The sequence below is a fragment of the Rhinolophus ferrumequinum genome, chromosome 2, assembly GCF_004115265.2.
Source record: "Rhinolophus ferrumequinum isolate MPI-CBG mRhiFer1 chromosome 2, mRhiFer1_v1.p, whole genome shotgun sequence".
Classification (NCBI taxonomy): domain Eukaryota; kingdom Metazoa; phylum Chordata; class Mammalia; order Chiroptera; family Rhinolophidae; genus Rhinolophus; species Rhinolophus ferrumequinum.
Genome location: NC_046285.1, coordinates 65,109,447 through 65,131,701, shown reverse-complemented (window position 1 = coordinate 65,131,701; position 22,255 = coordinate 65,109,447). Strand labels below are relative to the sequence as shown.

Below are 22,255 nucleotides of genomic sequence, written 5' to 3'. Positions count from 1 at the left end.
GAATCTGGGATGCTAGGAATGGCGGAAGAAGGTCAGGTTGGAAAGCCGCTGTGGACACAGGATATGGAGTGTGTTATATGCCATACTAAGTAGTTGGGGAAGACTGATGGGGGAAGAAAACAGATAATGTGATCAAGTTGGCATTTTAGGAAGCGATCTCAGGCAATATCAGGTGAAGTGAATTAGAATGAACAGAGACAAGTGGGAAATGGATCAAGAGGCTTTTACATTAGTCTGGGTGAAAGGCTATAAAAACCCAAGTTCAACTGCCAAAGGGGATGGTTACGAAGTTGAACAACCTGGCCATAAACCCCTATTTACTATAGGATATGTTTTTCCCTTTTATCAAGAATGGCTGGGTAATAGAATTATGCTGGTGGGGGCGGAGAAGTGGACTATAAAGATTTGTTGTTTGCTCTGTAACTCTCAGGGATCCTTTGTACCCAAAGATTGAGAAAGGCCTTCCCCATACCCTGAGATTTATTTCCTCTACTAGCCTTAATATAAATCTCCCACAGTAAAATAAAAGGAAGGAAGGGAGGGAGGAAGAGAAATTTCACTGTTGTGTAAACAATAGTGGCATCCTTCTTAGAGAAAATAATAGAAGAAAATTAATGTAGCATTAGATTAAGCTCTATTAGTATAATTACACAATGCATGTCCTAAAGAGATATGTCATGCAGACAATCTTTATTGTCACAGAAGACAATCTATACAAAAAAAAAAAAAAGGAAATAATTTTAATAAAACATTTTGCCCTGAGCAAGGAATGTGCTTTGTGCATCATATATGAAAAAGGGTAGCTGTTTGATATTAAATGAAACTGTGACCTTGCTATATGGGTGTCCATTATTTAATGCCATTGAAAGCAAATTAATAGACTCCCAAAAGGTGTAAAATTCATTTTGTTTTGTGGCATTTGTTTGCTGACAGAGGAGTTTAAGAGGGATCTTTTCGTGTGATTATTTAAATAAAGAGCTTCAAGGAATTCTCAGCAACCTTTTAGATTTCACCAAAGAGTATTTCTCTTAGAAAAAATTCTTCTGAGAGGGAAGTCACACCATTGAAAGAGTTTATTAACAAGGGAAGAGGGGTTCATGTGCCACCAGTAAATTCAACAATTTATGCTTTCAAATATAGCGATAGCTACTTTATTTTAGATGTCTCTAATCAAATTAATTCAAAAAAAAAAAAAGCAGCTGAGTTGTGAGCAACCCAGAAAATGAACTGACTTCTTTAAAGATTTGATTTGCACTCCATCAAATCTGAACTCCTTAGGTGACATTAAAGCTCTTTGTTATACTTATTATACTGTGTCTCTTTATCTTATTTCCTGACATTCAAAACCACATACCTGTATCGCTGCTTAACTTATCTTTACAAGCCACTGTATAGTTCATAAATTACATCTATGTCTCATTAGATGTTCTTAAATGACCTTGAGGTTAGGAAGAACAAATATTGGTATTATCATTTGACATATGAGCAATTTAGCTTCAAAGTATCTAAGAGACTTGCTTAATATCAGGAACATATCCAGTTGCTACCAATAGAGCAGCAAATAAGACAGGGAAATTTCTTGCCTTCTGGGGTTTGTCTTCTAGAGTGAGAGTACACACAAATATATGAATAAATAAATATGTAATATAAAGTCAGGAGAATAATAAATGGAGATACTGAGACCACAGAAATCATATGTCTCAGATCTGAGCTTTTCTTAGCATCTTTCCATCAGTACAAATACTATAGAGTAGTTGTCTGAAGACAATATTCCCCATTAAGCCTGTCCAGTATGAATCCAGCCAATCCTACTAGACCACAGAGCAGCTGTGTGGATCTCTACCACTTGTCTATTCAATGTATTAGATATCCATATGTCATTGGGGAGCTGTAGACCAGAGAAATAGATGTTATTATAATGTTCCAGAAAGTTTACTTAAAAGCATGGTTTGTGAACAGTAGAGAATGGCAATTACTAGGTGCCAGCATGGTTCACTGAGAACAAATCAGACAAGCCAAATCAACAGGGCTTGCATTTGCAACATGGTCATGAAAGAGATAAAAGAAAAGGATGTTAGAGATATACTTTGTCCACATTTTAAGAGCCATCTCAAATCCTTTTTAGGAATCAGTTTGGCAATAAACACATAAATAAAAATTGTGTGAAGACCCTTGGTGAAATAAACACGTAAACAAAATATCTTTGTGGAGCAGTATGGCCTGCACGGCCATACAGTTAGGTGGATTTAAAATTAGCTAAGTAAACCTACCAAAAAATCATGGCCCATTGTTCAACTCATAGGAGGGTTGCACGAGGGAAGGCTGCAATCCTTGATCACGGTCAGTGTTTTCAACTATTATTTCAATGAGAATGTCAACAAAATGCTGATAAAATCACATATGTAAAAAAAGGCTGAGAGGGAAAGGTTATGTGTTGAAAGGACATAATCAGAATCTTACTTCACATCTAAGTGGAGCCTGTCACTTAGTTCTAAAAATGTATGAAATGCCCTTCAGGAATAAGACACTGTGACGAATGCTGAGGCAATGCATAATCCCTTCCTTTCAGGGGTCCCTGTCTGATGTCACATTGCTGTCCTCATTACCAGTCTGTCATGGACTGAATTGTGCCCTCCCTAAAATTCATATGCTGAAATTTTAACCCCCAGTACCTCAGAATGTGAATGTATGTGGAGACAGGATCTTTAAGGCGATAATTAAGTTAAAATGAGGTCATTGGGGTAGGTCGTAATCCATTCTGACTGGTGTCCTTATAACAAGGGGAAATTAGGACACAGACACACACAAAGGGAATAACACCATGTAAAGACACAAGTGGAAGACAGCCACCTACAAGCCAAGGAGAGAGACCTTAGAAGAAGCCACCCTGCTGACACCTTGATTTTGGACGTCTAGCTTCCAGAATTGTGAAAAAATAAATTTCTCACAATTGTTTAAGCCACCCAGTCTGCAGTATTTTATTATGCCAGCCCTAGCAAATTAATGCAAACCTCCACCAGAACCTTGACCATCCAGGCCTCTGCTACCAGTCATGCTGTGTTCAATTGACTTATAAGCTTATAACATAACCCATTCACAAGACAAAGATCTTTTGAATTTGCAAACTCAGTGTCTGTTCCTTCACTGAACAGTTGTTTACTGAGCCCTTGTTCTGCACCAAGCCCTCTGCTAGTCGTTTTTACATTTATCACTTCATGGAAGGAGGTATGGGGGCATGTCAACAGGAGATGAAGGCATGGGGACAAGCAGAACATTCTGGAAAATGGGAAGTTGTTGTTCAAAGGATCAAAGGCTTTGAAGGGTCCACAGTGTCTTCAGGGAAGAGAAAAAAGCTTGCGGTGGCTGAAGTAAAATGTGTATTGAATACAGGAGCAGGAGATAAGGTCAAAAGACGTATATGGCTGGAGTTAAAGGTCCTTTTCTGCTACACTAAAGAGTTTTGGATCTCATGCTGTACACAATGGCAAATCTACAGATGTTTTTCATAAACACAAGATGTGTGGTTATCTTCAAAATTATAACCTGGCAGAAGCAAGGTTATATGGGAGTAGGAAAGGAGAACTATCAGGGGGCTTTGTTCAGAAGTTCTTTAAAGACCTGAAGTAATGAATCTCATTACTCATAAGGTCCAGAAGTTATGAATCTGACCATTGATCTAATGGCAGTGCTACAGTGTGTGTGTTTGAATCACAACTCCTGTATAGATATGTGTGGACGTTGCATACTTGTGAGCGGACCCAAATTTAATTCAGTTCATCAGCACTAATAGTAAAGCTATTATTACTTTTAGTAATTCACTGTAATTGTCCATGTCTTCTGTTCTCCCATAGCAAGTGATTATAACATTAAATGGTTTATATATTACCATGTTAAAAAAAAATGCTTAAGACTTTATAAACCAGCACATTGACATTACTGAATCAGAGAAGGTTCATTTTTTCCTTCAATAACAAAGCTCTCATCTCAAGAGATCCAATGCATAAAAAGACATTTACGTAGTTCAGTGAGATTTTTTTCTCTCTCTTCAGCTTCTTATAAGCAGAAAAGAGGACTAGGGAAGGAATCCAAATGAAATAGAAAATTAAAGCCAAGGCGAAAATAAAATGAAAATCCTCAACGACTGGTGTGATGAATAAGGTGGGTGGTGTGACAGGAAAAAATGAAATCGCACAGGCTCTTAGGAAATACCTCTTCTGAACACAAATGAAGATGGATGGGCACGTGACCCACAGGGGAATTCATATCGATTCTCATTCTATAAATAGTAGCTGCTGCCTTTTGTTGTGTTCCTAAAATAGCTTGCACGTTAACAGAAGAGACAAGTGAAGTGTATTGCAGCAGATTTTGTCAATGAAAATAATTAACCTTCAACAAAAGGAGAGGAGGGGAGGGCAGGAGGGGGAAGAGTGCAGAAGCTGTGAAGGTAATAACTAGGAACATTAAAACAGGAATCCTAGTGCTGTCCAAGGGACGCCCTGGGCGACTGCAGTGACCAGGAGGGGGGGAAGTGCAGTCACAGGGACAGTAATGTAATTCAACATATGTTGGTTGAGCCCTCACTGTGTGGAACACATTGGGCTGTATTCTACACAGAATTCAAAGATGAATTTGAGATGACTCTTGCCTTCAAGGGACTTACTATTTAGGAGGAGTGATTATCAGGAATATCAACACCTACAATATAACGCAGCATAGAAGATATGTCATAAGATGTAAAATCTCAGGGCTCTGGGAGTCAGATATGAAAAGGAAACACTATGATGATGTGGAAAAGCATCACAGAGGGGGTCACAATTGAGTTCTTTCTTACTTAAAGGATGAGTATAGGATTTTAACAGCTACCAAAGGTCAAGATGAGTGATGGAGGGAGGCGATGTCATAAGCAGAGGGGGAAGTATAAAAAGGCAGCAAACCACAGAGATAGGGGAAAAGAACAGATGTAGATACAGCAAAGAAAGTGTTATTTGTAGGTGGTCAGATGGGTTTTTGCTGATTTCTTCTAAACTAGAAAAAATAATTATTAATTTGAGGGAGAGGAATAGAAGTTGAACTTTCCCACTGGAAAGGTAAGGACATAAAATGGGAATTACCATCTTCCTATATCCCCACACAGGTGAAGCCAAAAGCAGCACCACTGTTAGTATATATTGATTTGGCAAAGGAAAAAAAATGCATCTTCAAGAGATTCTCGAAGCAGCCTTTAACCACGCCATAGCAATACTCAAAGGCAGGGTAATTCTGCGTTGATGGGAGAGAGCTGTCCTGTGTATTGTAGGATGTCCAGCAGCATTCCTGGGCTCTACCCACTTGAGATATCAACACCAGTCGTGACAATCAAAGAACTAGAAGGGAGTGGGGAATAATAACAAGTAAGGGATAGTAAAGAAAATATTTTTTTTAACTAGAAGATTTCTTAGAGGTATAATAATAACAACAACACCTAACATTTTTTGTGCTACATGCCAACGTTTTAAGGTCTTTATTGTATTAATGTTAGGTAGATTTAAAATCAGCTGAAGAAACCTATCTAAAGATCAGGGGAAGGCTGCACAACAGAAGGCCTCACTCCTTACAAATTAGGTACAATTAACCCCATTTCATAAGTGATAAAATTGAGGACCAAAGTCATAAAGTTCTTAAGTTTTGAATCCAAGAGTTGAACCACACCATCTGATTCCTAGCCAAAAGTCTTAACCACTCTGCCGTCGTGCTTCCTCTATAAAGCAGCTAATTCGCAGATTCTGCTAAATTGGAAGCTGAGGCTTGGGGAGGCAATTGGATGTGCCCAAGGTCACCCACTTGTTGACAACGGCTCCCTGGCTAAAATCTAGGTCTTCTGACTCACTCTTCAGATGCTTTTCTACCTAGAGAGCTCTAGGGATGTGCACAAAAGAGATTGCTTCCTCCTCTTCAGAGACCTATGTGTAGAAGCAAGATTGGAGCAAGTGACAGGTGACAGTGGCATTGCCTCTGGAATAGAAAGCAGTTTCAGATTCAATCTGATGCCTGCATGGAAACAACTGACTGCTAAAGTCACCCCCGTCAACATATACACATACACACACACACACACACATACAGACATAGGTTACAAGGAAATAGAGTACTTGGTAGATATTGGTGTGAACCTGTAGAGATCTAGAGTCAAATGCTTATGTTGTTTCCCCAAAACTTCTAGGTACATTGTAAGAAAACTTTCTTGTGATTAAAGGATCCAATTCAGGGTAATTCCACTAAAATTCCAAACTAAAATACAAGAGGCACTTTTCAATTGCTTTGAGGGTTGACAGAAGATGTATTGACTCTCCCTTAATTGTGCAACCTTGTGGCATTTAGAATGAGAAAGAGGGTCTGAATACACCACCACTGCGCAGTTTCTAGAGAGGTGGTCTGCGCACACGAGACAGGTGCTCCCATCTGCTAGGCAGAGAAAATGAGCAATTCATTATCTCATTATCTCAGCCCTCAGTGTCTCCGAGCAGCCAGCTCTGAGCTTCGGGAGAAAATACAGAATACAGACAGAAGGTGAAATTGATGATCCACGGTACAGTTTTCTGATCAATCAAAAGGATGGGGGCCTTGTCACTGGCTGCTTTCTTTGCCAAGAACCCCCTTCTCCGAATTCCATGTGGCTCGCTCTCATGTTTTCAGCGCGACTCTTTGACTTCCATAACTATAATTGCAACTCCTGTACTTCCTATCCTACTTTCCATCAAATGCTTCCCTAGAACACTTATTATCTTCCAATATAACACTTGATTTATGTATTGCCTTTGCTAATTGTTACAACAGAAGGGAAGCTCCATGAGGGCAGAAATTTGTATTGTTTTGAGTCCTCGGCACCATGGGTTTGGGACATGGTAGGTAGGTATTCAGCAAATATTTATTAAATGATGAATGAAGGTTAATTTTATTTTAAACATAATTCTGATTCATTTTTAATTCACTCATCAGCATGTCCTATTATAAAAGCTATTAGTATTTCAAAGCCTAATGAGCCTTTTAATAAGTGTTGGAGAAAAGCCTGGTATATTTAAATTACTGAGTAGTAAACATCAGCCAAGACTACTAGAACCTGATGAGGTTTAAAATAATGGAGTTTATTCCTCTAAGTGGAAACAAATGAGGTACTAAGCTACCACGTTTCTGAGGACACTCCAAAGAGACCAAGGTGAAATTAAGGTCAGAAGGATGAACTGCCAGTTTTCCACAAGGGTTGATTTCTGTACATGTCAGAACTTCTGACACACCTGCTCAGGCTAGACTCAGGACAAGACTGCAAGTTAGCATCTGAGCACTTTTTCCTTAGGCATTAAAAAAAAGTGTTTGCTTTCATAAATAGAGGAAATCTTTGATCAGTGTTCCCACAGTTTCTTGGAAAAGCATATTTAAAAGTGAAACTATCTGCTCTGCTGTAGACCCCTTCGGGGGACGAGAGAACAGACTCAGTTTTAGGCAGACCGTGACTATTAGAGTCCAGAAGATAAATTAGAGTCCACAGAATCATTACAAATACTAATCATTACTGATATCTAAGCTTCCAGATCCAGTGATTGGAGTAGTCTATGGCCTCCTATCAAGCAGGTAACAGCATACTGGTTCTCAGGAGCCTCTCCATGTGGAATAACCATAAATAATCGTAATAGTGACTATTTATTAACCACATATGTGTCAGGTCCATTAGGTACTTTGCATGCATTAGCTCATCATTGCTCAAAACACTTATATATTATCTCCATTCTAAAGACAATGCTCAGAAAGGTTACTCTGCTGCCTACTCGCCCAGCTATAGTACAGATGGGGTCGGTATTCAAACTCAGGTCTCTTTGACTCCAGACCCAAGTCAATGCTCCTATGCTAGTCTATAGCAGGGGTTTAGAGAAAACACTTGGGCAGATTAAGGTAAGTAGGCTGGCATTACAGCAGGGCTCAGGTGCCAGTAAGGAACTGGAGGCCACCTAGGGTACCAATCCAGCCTAAAAGCCTAGACACACTCAGTGGTATGAATGACAAGACTAGCTTGGTGGGCACAAATGATAAGGGCTTCACACCAGGCTTAGGGCTGCAGTCCAATTTGTGGTAGACAGAGGTGGACAGATGCACAGACACATGGAGACACAGACATACACACACACAGCAATAGTGTAAGCCGTGACAGACAGGAGGCCTCCTGCATTTTCCTCCTTTCTCCGTAATAGCCAAATTCTGCCTTCACATCCTCCTCATCCTCCATTTTCCTCCTCCAGCCTCCACCATTCTCCCCAAGCTCACCTTATTTCCTCTGCAAAAGGGGGGTCCTGGCACACTGGGTTTAATTGCACCACCTCCCTCCTCCTGAAGAGACCACTCAGCCCCGCCCCCAGATCTCATCAAAGCTCCCACTCTAAGCTCCAAGTTTTCCGGTGGCACCCAGGTAACAATAACCCATAAAGAGGTGGAACATAACTCACCTGGCTGTAACCTAACCCACTTGGAAGTATAGTAGCCTCCCACAGCCAGTGTCCTCAGGAAGTCCCTAAGGCCTGACACACAGATCCTAGGTCAGAGTCCCTATGCTTACACTCCAAGCAATTTTCTCATGTTTTGCCCGACACCCACTTATTCCTGACCTTTCCATGCCAGGGAAAGATAATATCTCCCATTTGTTTAGCGTTTTCCAGGTTACAAAACACTTCCAGCTGTGTTACCTTACTGAATGAATCCTCCCAAGAGAGCTGGAGGACCTTCCCCCACCCCCCCCACCCCTAACCCCCATCACATGATGAAATGGAGATTCAGAGAAGGCCACCCATGGGCCACAGCCTCAGGCCTCCTATCAGGCAGAGCCCAGAGCCAAATGCCCTGTCACCACAGCAAAGGAGAGAAGGACTCAACCTGTCAGAGAAGAGAAGGCTTCTTTAGCCTAATGTTTATTTCCCCCTGACGTAACCTTTGCTCCCATTAATCTGAATAAAACCAAATTAAACGAAAACAGTTGCCACAACTCTGGGAGTGGAAAATCAAACTCTCATGCTGACATCAACTCACAGAGGACCTCTGGAGCCGAGATTTCACTCCACGCTCCATTTATTTATAATTTTATAAATGATACCGCCTTTCCTGTGAAAAACACTGGAAGCCATAAGAAGAACATTTACACAAAGGACAATTTTAGACTTTGAACAACAGAAGAAATCAGAGGAATGAGGACAATGGGCAGGAAAGACACAAGAAAGCACGAGAAAGGGCTCACATGCAGAAAGCCTGGACCTGCAGGAAGCCAGGTCACAACGTGGCCTTCCCTCTTTGTGGGCAGCCCTCTGTGTTGGCCCAGATGAAGTACAACAGTCACCTCTCCTTTCCCCTGGCTTTGGCCTCCCTGTTTTGTCTTCCCACCAGCAGCTCTGTGCTTCATCTCCCAGCCTTCTCCTGACTTTTGTGGTCTGTAGTCTGTACACCAGCCATGTAGAGAGAACTACAGTTGTTTTGTTTTGTTTTTAAAGTATTTTTTTCAGTTACAGTTGACATTCGATATTATTTTGTATTAGTTTCAGGTATATAGCATAGTGGTTAGACATTTATATGATTTATGCAGTGATCCCCCAAATAGTCTAGTACCCATCTGGCATCATATATAACTGTTGCAACATCATTGACTTTATTCTCTGCGCTGTACACCACATGGCTATTCCATAACTACCAACCTGCATTTTTCAATACCTTCACCTCTTTCACCCAGCTCCCCAACCCACCTCCATTCTGGCAATCATCAGTTTGTTCTCTGCATCTATGAGTATGTTTCTGTTTAGTTTGTTCATTTATTTTGTTCTTTAGATTACATATATAAGTAAGATCATAAAGTATTTGTCTTTCTCAGTCTGAATTATTTCATTAAGCATAATACCGTCCAGGTCCATCCATGTTGTCGCAAAAGGTGAAATTTCATTCTCTTTTATGGTTGAGTAATATTCCATTGTATATGTGTACCATATCTTCTTTAGTCAATTGTATATTGATGGGTATTTAGGCTGCTTTCATATCTTGGCTATTGTAAATAGTGCTGCAATGAACATAAGGGTGCATATATCTTTTCTAATTAGTGCTTTAGATTTCTTCAGATAAATACCCAGAAGTGGAATTTCTGGGTCATAAGGTAGTTCTATTTTCAACCTTAGAGGCTGTACCAATTTGCAATCCCACCAACAGTGCATGAGGGTTCCCTATTCTCCACATCCTCTCCAACACTTATTGTTTGTTGACTTATTAATGATAACCATTTTGACAGGTATGAGGTGATATCTCACTGTGGCTTTAATTTGCATTTCTCTGATTAGTGACGTTGAGCTTCTTTTCATATGTCTACTGGCCATCTGCATGTCCTCTTTGGAAAAATGTCTATTGAGGTCCTCTGCCCATTTTTTAATTGGATTGTTTGGGGGTTTTTTGGTGTTGAGTTATATGAGTTCTTTATTAATTTTGGATATTAACCCCTTATCAGATGTATCAATGGTAAATATTTTCTACATTCAGTAGGCTGTCTTTTTGTTTTGTTGATGGTTTCCTTTTCTGTGCAAAAACTTTTTAGTTTGATGTAGTCCCATTTGTTTTTTGTGTTTTGTTTTTCCTTTTGTTTCCCTTGCCTAAGCAGATGGATCAGAAAAAATACCCCTAGGATCAATGTCAGAGGGTTTACTGCCAATGTTTTCTTCTGGTAGTTTTATGGTTTCAGGTCTTACACTTAAGTCTTTAATCCATTTTGAGTTTATTCTTGTATATGGTGTAATATTTTCTCATAATCTTTTCTATTTCTGTGGTGTCCATTGTCACGTCTCCTCTTTCATTTCTGATTTTATTTACTTGGGTCCTCTTTCTTTTATTCTTGATTAGTCTAGTTAAAGGTTTATCAGTATTGGTTATCATTTCAAAGAACCAGCTCTTTTTTGGTTAAACTGATCATACATATATAAGTATATATTAGACTATTTTGTTTATTTCCTTCTTCCACTCACTTTGGGCTTTGTTTGCTGTTCTTTTTCTAGTTCCTTTAAGTGTAAGGTTAGATTGTTTATTTGAGTTTTTTCTTTTTTCTTGAAGTAGGGTTGCATTGCTATGAATCTCCCTCTTAGGACTGCTTCTGCTGTGTCCATTAGATTTTGTGTCATTGTGTTTTCATTTTCGTTTGTCTCAAGGTATCTTTTGATTTCTTCCTTGATCTCATTTTTGACCCATTCATTATTTAGTAGCATGTTATTTAGCCTCCCGTGTTAGTGTGTTTTTCAATTTTTTTTCTTGTAATTGATTCTAGTTAAATACCATTGTGGTCAGAGAAGATGCTTGATATGATTTCAACCTTCTTAAATTTTATTGAGACCTATTTTGTGCCCTAACATGTGATCTATCTTGGAAAAATGTTTCATGTGCACTTGAAAAAGAAAATAAATGTATATTCTGTTGCTTTGGGATAAAAATGCTCTAAAAATAGGAATTAAATCCATCTGGCCTGGTGTGTCATTTAAGATTGCTATTTCCTTGTTTATTTTCTGTCTGGTAGATCTGTCCATTGGTGCCAATGGAGTGTTAAAGTTCCCTTCTATGACTGTATAACTTCTCGTCTTTCCCTTTATGTTTGTCAATATTTGCTTCATTTATTTAGGTGCTCCTATGTTGGGTACAAAGATGTTTACAAGGATTATATCCTCTTGTTGTGTTGATCCTTTTATCATTATGTAATGTCCCTGTTTGTCTCTTATAGCCTTTGTTAAAGTCTATTTTATCTGATATAAGTATTGCTACCCCAGCTTTTTTGTTTGTTTGTTTCCATTCACGTGAAATATATTTTTCCATCCCTTTACTTTCAGTCTGTGCATGCCTTTCAGTCTGAAGTGGGTCTCTTGTAAACAGTATATATACAGGTCTTATTTTCTTATCCATTCAGCTACCCTATATCTTTCAATAAGAGCATTTAATCCATTTACATTTAAAGTGATTATTGATAGATACATAGTTATTGCTATTTTATTATTCAGCTTTATGTTCTTCCCTCCTCTTTCTTCTCCTCCTTCTTCTCCTCCTTCTCCTCCTTCTCCTCCTTCTCCTCTTTCTCCTCCTTCTCCTCCTTCTTCTTTCTTCTTCTTTTCCTTAAAGAAGTCCCTTTAACATTTCTTGTAATACTGGTTTGCTATGATTAACTTCTTTAGCTTTTTCTTGTCTGGGAAGATATTTATCTCTCCTACAATTTTAAATGATAGCCTTGCTTGGTACAGTACTCTTGGTTGTAGGTCCTTGCTTTTCGTGCCAATCCCTTCTTGTCTGCAAAGTTTCTGTTGAGAAATCAGCTGACAATCTTATGGGAACTCCCTGTAAGGAACTATTTACTTTTCTTTTGCTGCTTTTAGGACTCTCTCTTTGTCTTTAACCTTTGCCATTTTAATTATAATGTGTCTTGGCATGGGATTGTTTGGGTTCATCTTGTTTGAGACTCTCCACACTTTCTGGGCTTGTATGTCTGTTTTCTTCACCAGGTTAGGAAAGTTTGCAGTCATTATTTTTTCAAACAGGCTCTCAATCCCTTGCTTTCTCTCTTCTTTTTCTGGTATTCCTATGATGCAAATGTTGTTATACTTAATGTTGTCCCAGAGGTCCTTTAAACTGTCCTCATTTTTTAAAATTCTTTTTTTTCTTTTTGCTGTTCCAGTTGGGTGTTTTCTGCTACCTTATCTTCCAAATCACTGATTCAGTCCACTGCTTTCATCTAGTCTGCTGGTGAGTCCTTCTAGTGCATTTTTCATTTCAGTTATTATATTCTTCATTTCTGACTGGTTCTTTTTTATGGATTCTGTGTCCTTTTCATGCTTGCTAGCTCTCTGTTGAAGTTCTCACTAAGTTTCTTGAGCATCCTTATAACCATTGTTTTGAACTTTATCTCTGGTAGGTTGCTTGCCTCCATTTCATTTAGTTCTTTTTCTGGAGTGTTCTCCTGTTCTCTCATTTGGAAAGCCTTTCCAAATAGAAAGCTGTTTCTTCATTTTTGCTCCCTCTCTGTGTTTGCTTCTGTGTATGAGATAGATCTGCTATATCTCCCAGTCTTCGCAAGGTGGCCTTAGGTAGTAAGTACCCTTTGGGGCCCAGTGGCAGAGTCTTCCTGGTTACCTGCATCAGGTGCTCCAAGAATGTGCCTTGTGTGGATTGTGTGTGCCCTTCTGTTATAGTTGAGCCTTGATTGCTGTTGGCATGTCTGTGGGTGGTACTGACTCTCAGGCTGATTGGCTGTGGAGTTTGGCCATTTCCACAGCTCATGGACTACTGTGCAAGGGGCTTACCTCATGGAGTGGGATTTACCCCAGTGGCCTCTAGTGGCTGTTGAGACCACCCTTTCGGTGTGCCACTTGTGGGGCTCTGCTGTGGTCTGAAGCCAACCTCCAGGTGTGTTTGTTTGGGGGCTCTAGTGTAGGTCCAGGTCAGTCACTGCCTGTGACCAGCTGGGGACTAACTGATAGAAGCTACATAGTGATTTGCAATTGATTGCTGCCTGTGCTACTCCTGGAGGCATGTGGGAGAAGCCATGCTATGAACTAAGGATGGCTGCCACCAGTACCAGGCCTGGGGTAGCTCTTCAAAAAGCCAGGACACCCTGAGGCCTGCTGCTACCTGCCAGCTCCTGTAAGGCTCAGCCACTGATAAAGCCTTGTGAGGTACATGAGTTTGGTAAGGCAGGGATCTCAGGCAGTCAACAGGGTGGGATGAGTGGTGTTCTCCAGGTTAATGTAGATTCTGGTTTGGTGCCAGTGCTGAGTCTGGAAATACTCAGCAAAAGTCTCAGAGTACACCAAGGCCAGTCACCACCCTCCTGGTGCTCGTGGACTCCTAAGAGTTATCTAAGAAAAGTACAACGTGGGTGGGGCACGCTGCTTGCTGAGAAAGTACTTCTGGCATAAGGCGAGTTGTGTGGGGCAGTGTTCCAGGGAGTCACCAGGGTGAAGTGAACAGAGCTCACCAGGCAAATGCAGATTTAGGTTTGGCCATGTGTCAGGGGTGGGGTGGGTTGGGGGCTCAACAAAGGAAAGATGACACCCGCCTGCCGGTTGCATTTGTGGAGGGTTCTACACAGGAACAATGGTGACTATCCCTCCAGTCCTCACTCTGAAGCCACACAACTCAGTCTCTCCCTCAGAGACACTCTCCTTCTGCCAGAGCCCAGGGTGAGTGCCTACAAGTGAGTAAGAGAACCAGAGTCTTTAAGAAATTAGACAAAAAGGCACAGAAAGGGAGGCAAATCTGACAATACTATGTAAGAAAACTAGAACAGACCTTAGTTTTGTTTATCTTCATGCAATGTGGCAGCCTGATGGGAATAGATGATGAAAATGGAGTTGTCTTGGAAAACATATTGTGAAGGCTGATCACCTCATTTTTGACATATTCCAGTGGCCACAATACTGAGAGTAATCAGTACATGAAGACTCAGAAGACCTCCCCACACTGTGAATTTATGTGACTATGTCAAAAAGAGAAAGGGCAGTAAGATAAACAATTTTTTTTTTTTTTTTTGGTCTTCTATTTGATTGGGAGAGAGGAGACCAACATGTCATGGAATGATGTGGGGACATGTAACCTCCTGTTGCTGGCAGGTATCCCAGTTGCTGGCATGACTGTGACTTTCTCATCACCTAATAGGGCTTATTGTAAATGAGCCTATCTATCTTTCCTGACCCCCTTTTTAAAATAGATCCTTTCATTATTTTCTACCACAACACCCTGTTTGTACCCTTCTTAACACTTAACAATAAGCTGCAATTGTTTTGTTCACTTATCGATTCATTTGTTGATTGGTTCTGCCAAAAGACATAAGCTACATTAGCATGTCTACTTTTATTACCATTGTGAAATATTCTTAAGTAAGGGCTTGTCTTATGTCAGTGGAGTGAATGAATGAGTATTAAAATCTCTAGCACAGTGTGTGATTTTCAGTAGCTGTTCCATAAACCCAAGTTTTCCCCTCTGAGACTTCAGTCTATTAAGGTATGTGGACACATGGAAATATAATTCTACAGAAGGCTTATTGAGTACATGCTGATTTAAAAGCAGAAAAAAAGAGCTGGTAATGAAGATTATGTTCAAAGGATGTCTCAGGGACTAACAGGAGAGTCCACATGAACACTTCAGGAGTTCCGGAAACAGAGAAAAGTTATATCTAAGTTCATGCCTACCTGTTCTTCCCCCTATTGCCTCTACGTCTGTCAGTTAAAATAAATACTAAAAATCAGAACAAATGGACTGACAAGTACCTACAGAGACATAGGATTTGAAAACTCCCTAGAGCACTAAAGACCAGGCTTTGCCCTCACCATTCCAGGGCACCCACCATTTTATTTTGGTGCACATTTTCCTCATTTCTTTCCAACAAGGATTTGAGACAGGGTAGCTTAAAATGCCCCCATTCACAAGATGCTCTGTTTTTAGAAATGTCACTTAAAGACATATTTCAGGCCTGCTCCCCAAGTGATTACAGGAGAGTGTATAGTCCGACCTGGGCACATGATGGCCAAAGGGTAGATAGGATCCACCCCAAGGAGACACAAAGGAGCCCTGAAGCATTCCCCTCTGCACACAAATTAGCAACCAATTGTTCCTGCCTCCCACTCCTTCTTATGGAATGAATCTGCACATCTCCTCTAATTCCAATAAAGTGGAGGCAAAGCCTGTGGGAGAGAGATAAGATTAAAGTGAGCTAGAGATGGTGGAAGGGCTATGCCTTTTCTGTAAATCTGAGTCTGCCAGCACCTGCCTAGTGAGGCCTCAGAGGTCTCTTTAAGAGCTGTCTGGCTCGGCTCACACTTATTCCAGCACTGCCCATGTTCTCCAGCTGTGTTGACAGCCTGTTCCCCTCTTAGCTGGGCCATCTGGAGACTGGCTGTCATTCACTTGGGCTGTTCTTTATCCAAACGTTTTTTTTTTCTTCTTCTTTATTTTTGAAGACGTTTGTTTTGTTTTGTTACCATTTGGGAATTGAAAAGTCAGGAAAATGGAAAGACAACGAAACTACTTTATATTACCTTTTCCTGAACAAAAAATATTAGAACCCAATTCTAATACCAGGAGTTTCTAATTTCTCTTTTTGTCTATTGAAGCTATTGAGGTCACTTCTCTGATATCTCCCAGCAGGGTTCTCTGCAGACACTTATATATATATATATATATATCTAGTCTAGGCATCCAGAAGGTACACCACACTCTTGTGGTTTTGCTCACTCTTCTTTTAACCACCTTGCCAGTGACTTGTTCTCTAATTCTGGGCTCTCTATCCTCTCAGCAAAAAGTGTCCCAGGAAAGAAAGAAATAAGACTTAAAGTCTAAAGGCTTTGTTAGACTATCTCTTAGGAGAAGGTCCCAGATGCCCCTGAAGAATACCTGAAGTGTCTGAAGGGCTGTCAGTGAAAGATGTTTAGGCTACGTGTATGGTCCTGTGGGACAGGATTGTAGAAGCTCCAGTAGAAGCTCCAGATTTGGACTCTTCTAACAGTCAGAGCTGCCAGCTGCCTCACAGGACATCACTTATCACCAAGATCTGAGTTTGAATCCCAAATCTTCTTCCACTAGGTTGGATAATTTAGGGGAAATTATTTAGCAGTTCTAAACCTCAATATTCTCATCCGTGAAAAAGAAAGAATACGTACATACAAGGTTGTCGTAAGGATTAAGAGAGCTAAAGGACCTGTGGCTTCCCCCTGCAAATTTTTCTGAGCTGTAAAAGCCACAAGAACACAATCCTCAAGTACAATTTTTATTTTATCACTCAACCTACTCAGATCTTTCCATCAGCATCTCCTAAGCAATATTCTCCTCAAGTTCAAATTCTAGATGAACACTGTCCAATAGAAATACAGTGCAGGCCACAAATGTGAGCCATATACGTAATTTTAAATTTCCTAATAGCCACTTTAAAGCAAAGTAAAAAGAGAGAGACAGCTGAAATTAATGTTGATGATTTATTTTATTTAACCTAATATATCTAAAATGTTATCATTTTAACATGTAACCATAAAATATTATTCATCAAATATTTTACATTCCCTTTTATAGTAAGTATTCAAATTCAGGTGTAGGTATTTTATACTTACAACACATCTCAATTTAGACGAGCTACATTTCAAGTGTTAAATAGCCATAGGTGACTAATGTCTATTATATTGGACAGTACAGCCTAAATCTAAGTTTAACCTTCACCTACCAACTGCTTCTATTTGCTACTGATCCTGATTTCCAGGCTCATCAAACACTGCTCAAACATTTATCACTCATCTGCCTCATTATCTCTTTCTTAAATCTTTCACCCATCTGGAAGGTTCTCCCTCCTTCTTCTCACACTCCTCTCCTTCAGAACCTTGACTGTTGAACAGCTCCTCCAGGGAAGCTGTCTCTGCCCAATTCCACCTGGGTATCAGGTAAGACTGAGAACAGAGGTCTATTCACTGCAAAGGAGAGTGAGCTTGGTGAAGAGTAAAGGCTGTGAAGTGAGGCCAGCCTGGGTTTACTTTTATGCCTCGGCTCTGCCACTAACTGACCTTACTAGACAGGAATGGGGGTGGAGCTGCGACCAGTAGCTGTCAGTATTTTAAAAGCTCATGGAACAGGCCACAATTAGCCATAATACCTTAGTTTAGCCCAAGAAATCCACACTTGAGAATGTTTCTTTTAGTGGCTCTTTCATAGACCCCATCTCGCGTGCCTATTGTCTTGTGACGTGGAGGCACAGGGTTAGCATTTCCAGTATTAGCCTGCGAGTGTTTGTACCATCAAAAGGCAGCCAAAGATCAAGGCAGCTATTGCTCGTCCTTGCCAAATCGGCCAGCCACATCAACACTGGCTCCATTTTTAAATTAAGAAATTAATATTTAATACTTTAGTCACTTGTGTTTGTAAAACATCATCATATTGCCTTGCAGAGCTATCGGCATGCAGGTGGGAAGATTTTTGTTTTTTATTTTATCAGGAAGTTATTAACTCCAAGCTTGGGCTATTTTTATTTCCTCATTATGAAGTTTATAAGTAATGTCCTCATAGTTTCGCAAGTGCTGCCTCTTTTAAACAGTATCAGTCTGAAGAAAATAGCAATGGGTAGGTAGAAACTGGGAGGAGAAAACTTAATTAAGCATTTAACAGTCTATTCAATATTTTCTAAGTAAATTATCCTTTACCCTTTAACTTAGAGAGAAGTGCTACCCAAGTTGCAAATTGTGGTTAATTTAAGTAGAAACTCCCCGTACTTCATGAGAAAACACTGACTACCACAACTCCATGTTCTTGTGAAATTATTATTGATATATTGTTTAGAAACATCATTTTAAAAAACCCATAACTGTAACTAGTGTTCCTCCATAACACATTCCCAACCATTTCATTATGCTAGAAAGAAAAAGACCTTGATGCTCCCACACTTTTGCCCATAGGAAACTGTCACTTTTTAGTAATACTTTTTCATATGTATGTTCCTAGGTCCATATCTGTATATTGTATACACTTTTAATTAGCTCATCTTTAATTGAAAACCTTCCCCAAAACACAGATCACGAAAGAGGAAAAGCTAGTTACCAAGGAGACTTACTAATGAATCAGAGAGTAATATCTAAACATACTATATATGCTTAGTACAGGAAGCCTTATCTTTAAAAGAGCAACAAATCATATCCAAACCAACTGTGGATTGTGAATTTCTACTGGCGAGAAGTGCAGATAGTCTTTATTTACTGTTTTAACCATGGAAGCAAATTTGCAAGTGCCTCTTGTATGGAAACTGTGAACAGATTTAGACAGATAGGAATATCTCTTGAGCATGCTTGATTTAGGAAAACAAATACCATCCAAGGACAAAGTGGCCCAGTGGAAATGACTAAGGACAGCACTGAGAGCGCTGCATTTCCATCCAGGAATTTGCATGAGGATGCTCTTGGAAATGGGAACTAAGGAAACCTCTGTATCTTTGGCTACAGCCATGACATTTTCTAAAATAAAGGTAGTGCCACTAAAACACGGTTGACTCCTGATTTACCTCCATATGATGACAGTGAACTTCATGGATAATTCGGAAAGTCAGATCAGATTTTTTGGTTCATAACCTGATATAAGGAAGATTAAAGTTCGTATTCCAAAGTTTCTTCATTGATTCTCATCATATTTTTGTAATGAGCCTCGGTGTGTTTGTGAGTCTGGAGTTTCTACCGGGCTGTGCAATGGGAATCCAGTAGCTATTACTAAAGGAAGACTTTTGCAAAGATGACATGAAAGGCAAGGTATGTGTCAGTGGAATGCTGACGGCTTCTGCTGTTTGTGGAAATTAGAATAATGCCCAGCAATCCTGTGAGTAAAACAATTAGAGCAGCAGGACAGAGGAGTTTCAAAAACTGTAGAAATAACCAGCGGATGGTAAAACAAAGACGGCACAACTCAATTTTTCTTTTTCTTTATTATTTAATTTTTACTGTTATGACTGCTGGTTTTGTTTCTGAGCCTCCACCAGAGAATATTTGGAAAATACTATTGTTTTGAAAATTTCAGTATTTGCATGAAATTGTTTTTGTCTTGCTTTAAAATACCCTTAAAATGTGAAGAGAAAGAATGGGGACAATCCAAAAATCCTTGGATAGAGAAGAGGTCTATACAATACTTATTTTTAAGTAGGCTTTCTTTCGAAAGGTAAAACTACAGAAGAATATAACTGGAAAGAAAAACACCTCTGCCTGACACAATTGAAATCTTAAGGGGAACTTCGGATCCACTGTCGGTAAGGTAACTCAATCAATTCAAGTGTGGTTAATATTCCAGAACTTATTAATGAAACATAAGGAAAAGAGATTAGGGTTAGGGTGAGAAATTTGAGGAAGTGAGAATGAAGTGGGCTACAACTCTCTCCTTTGCTTTTTACATTTCAGATAAGAATTCTCAGAGCTTAGCAGTTTTGTAATGATAAAGAAACTAATGAGATTCTCAGTGCTCAGGTAAAAGATATTTTATAGGACAATAATTTGAGACTTAGTCTTATGACATAAATTTTGCTATTTCATCTTTAGCATAAATAAAGCCAGTGGCAGCAGTTGTAACCTGAATTTTTAAAGCTCAAGTATATAATCACATTTTTCTGACAACTTTATAAAGTTTGTCCTCTAGTCCTATTGCTCTGTATTACCTCAGGCTTCAAATTAAGTGAGAACACAGTAAATAACCATTATTTTTATTTAAAAAAAAAGATGATGAATTTATGGTGGGACGAACATACAGAAATAGAACTTGTGCAGCATAAAAAATGTGCTAACGTTGAGGCTGAAAACTCATAATACTTTTTCATTTATAACTTGTTCTGTTATACCTTAAGTGTACATATCTCAGAGGTCTCTAATGGTAGACCTCTGAGTCTACCATTTCAGTGTACTTCCAGAGACAATAAATGGAGAAGCAAAATATAAAAAATAAATAAAGTTTACCTAAAGATGGAATTTAGAATATTTAATTCTTCTATTATTGAACTTGTGGCTCAAAGTTCATGTTTTGTAAATTTGTTTATTTATATTTCCATATTCTTTGGTTATTGTGGAAGGACAAAAGAAAGTTGTTGAATATGAGAAAAACAGAGTAAGACTTAAGTAAATAGAGTGAACTCCCTTTGTTTCCTATCAAGAAATGTGAATACCAGTGCACAAGTATATCAGCCAGGCTATCAGTGTGTATTCTTATTTGAACAGCACATGCGTCAGTAAGTTTTTCATATGGCAAAGCAAATACTCCGTGAGAATTAAAAATATAAGAAACAGAGAAAAGGAACCTCAAACTCATCATCAGTTTTGGCTTAAACAAAAGTCTTCCACGGATTTTATGTATGATAAAATTTTAAATGAAGTAATATTCAGAAAATCCTAAGAGTATAAAGAATGTACTAAGTGCTAAATATTATACTATAAATTTATATTATTACAGTGACCGTGACATTCTCTCCTCCAAAAATGGCCACAGAAAATATAGATTGACTTGATAATGGTGAGCATCTTAGTAATCACAGATTTTTAAGAATATCATTTTTCTCTCGTTTTATTGTGCTTTGTGTAGTGTTCAAAGAAGATATATTTTACCAGTGATAACATCTTGCATTTATATAACACTTTAGAAGGTAGAGAATGCAGTCATCTAAATGAGCTCATCTGACACCCAAATACGCTGGAAAATACCTCTCTTTCCCTTCCTTTGTCTGAAGGAAGAAACATTGACTGAATGGTTAGGTGTCTTTCCAAGAAGACCTTAAAACTAGGGAGTAGTAGGACTGCAACTGGAACTTGAGTCTTTTTGTGCCAGTCATATGCTCCTCCTACTACTCTATAATATCTCCATTAAAAAGAGGAAATATTACTAACTATCACTATGGAAACCTCACCAAAGAAAAAGAGAATACATCAGGGACTTCAAGGGTGGTTGAACCATTAGCTTATGTGTAGCTAGACATGTTGCACATGTTGAAAGAAGTTGCAAATATCTGTTCATTCAAGTTCTTTCATTCCTTGTTGCTTTCTTATAGGCCGTGGCACTTGTCATTTTTAAACTATTAATTTCAGCTAACCTAGGTTTCCATAAATAAATGTCGGCATACAATAGGGAAAGTCCCTATTGTAAGTACATGTTACTTAAAATGTAACATGTAAATGTAGTGTGTAACATTAAAATGTAGTGTGATTGTCATTCTGTGCACATTTATATTATGCAAATTTGAAATACTGTGATATAGAAAATATTAATGAAGTTAATTTATACATAGAATTTTATATAATAAAAATTTGTATATATAAAAATCTAGAACCACACAATTTCAAAGTTAGCAAGCCAGAAGAATTATAAACTGTATTGTGCTGTTACCAAACAGCATCAGTAACTGACGTACCCTTGCCAGAACCATGTGAACCATATTGGTATATGTATCAAAACTTCGGTAGGTGATTCTAGTGACTATTTGGTTGTTCTTTTAATACTTGCTGTTATGATTATATACTATCTTTTTCTACACTATAATAAAGTTTCTAATAATCAAATCATGGTGCTAGTGCAAAAAAAATCAACAAATAAATAACTTTGGAAGAAAAGTTAGATATGCTAAAATACTTTAAAGAAGGTCAAACAAGTGCCAAGAAACAATGAGCTGCTGATTTAGGAGAGAGAGCTCTAATAAATAATAGAGAAGTCTGCCTCTAGATTTATAAAAGCATCTCTGAAGGAGAAGGAG

At 38.9% G+C, this 22,255-nt stretch overlaps 1 protein-coding gene across 7 annotated transcripts in view; it reads left to right on the top strand.

The window, feature by feature from the left end:
• The window catches only part of KCNMB2 (potassium calcium-activated channel subfamily M regulatory beta subunit 2), a 227,034-nt gene that overhangs the window by 97,309 nt on the left and 107,470 nt on the right, over window positions 1-22,255 (top strand). For 2 of the 7 annotated variants that reach the window (XM_033131883.1, XM_033131902.1), the window contains exon 2: window positions 19,690-19,777. The exons of 4 other annotated variants lie outside the window; for them this stretch is intronic. The gene's annotated coding sequence lies outside the window, so the exon portion shown is untranslated. Of the gene's footprint in view, window positions 1-19,689; window positions 19,783-22,255 lie in introns of all 7 variants that reach the window. One more of the 7 variants, XM_033131892.1, reaches the window with a different exon arrangement.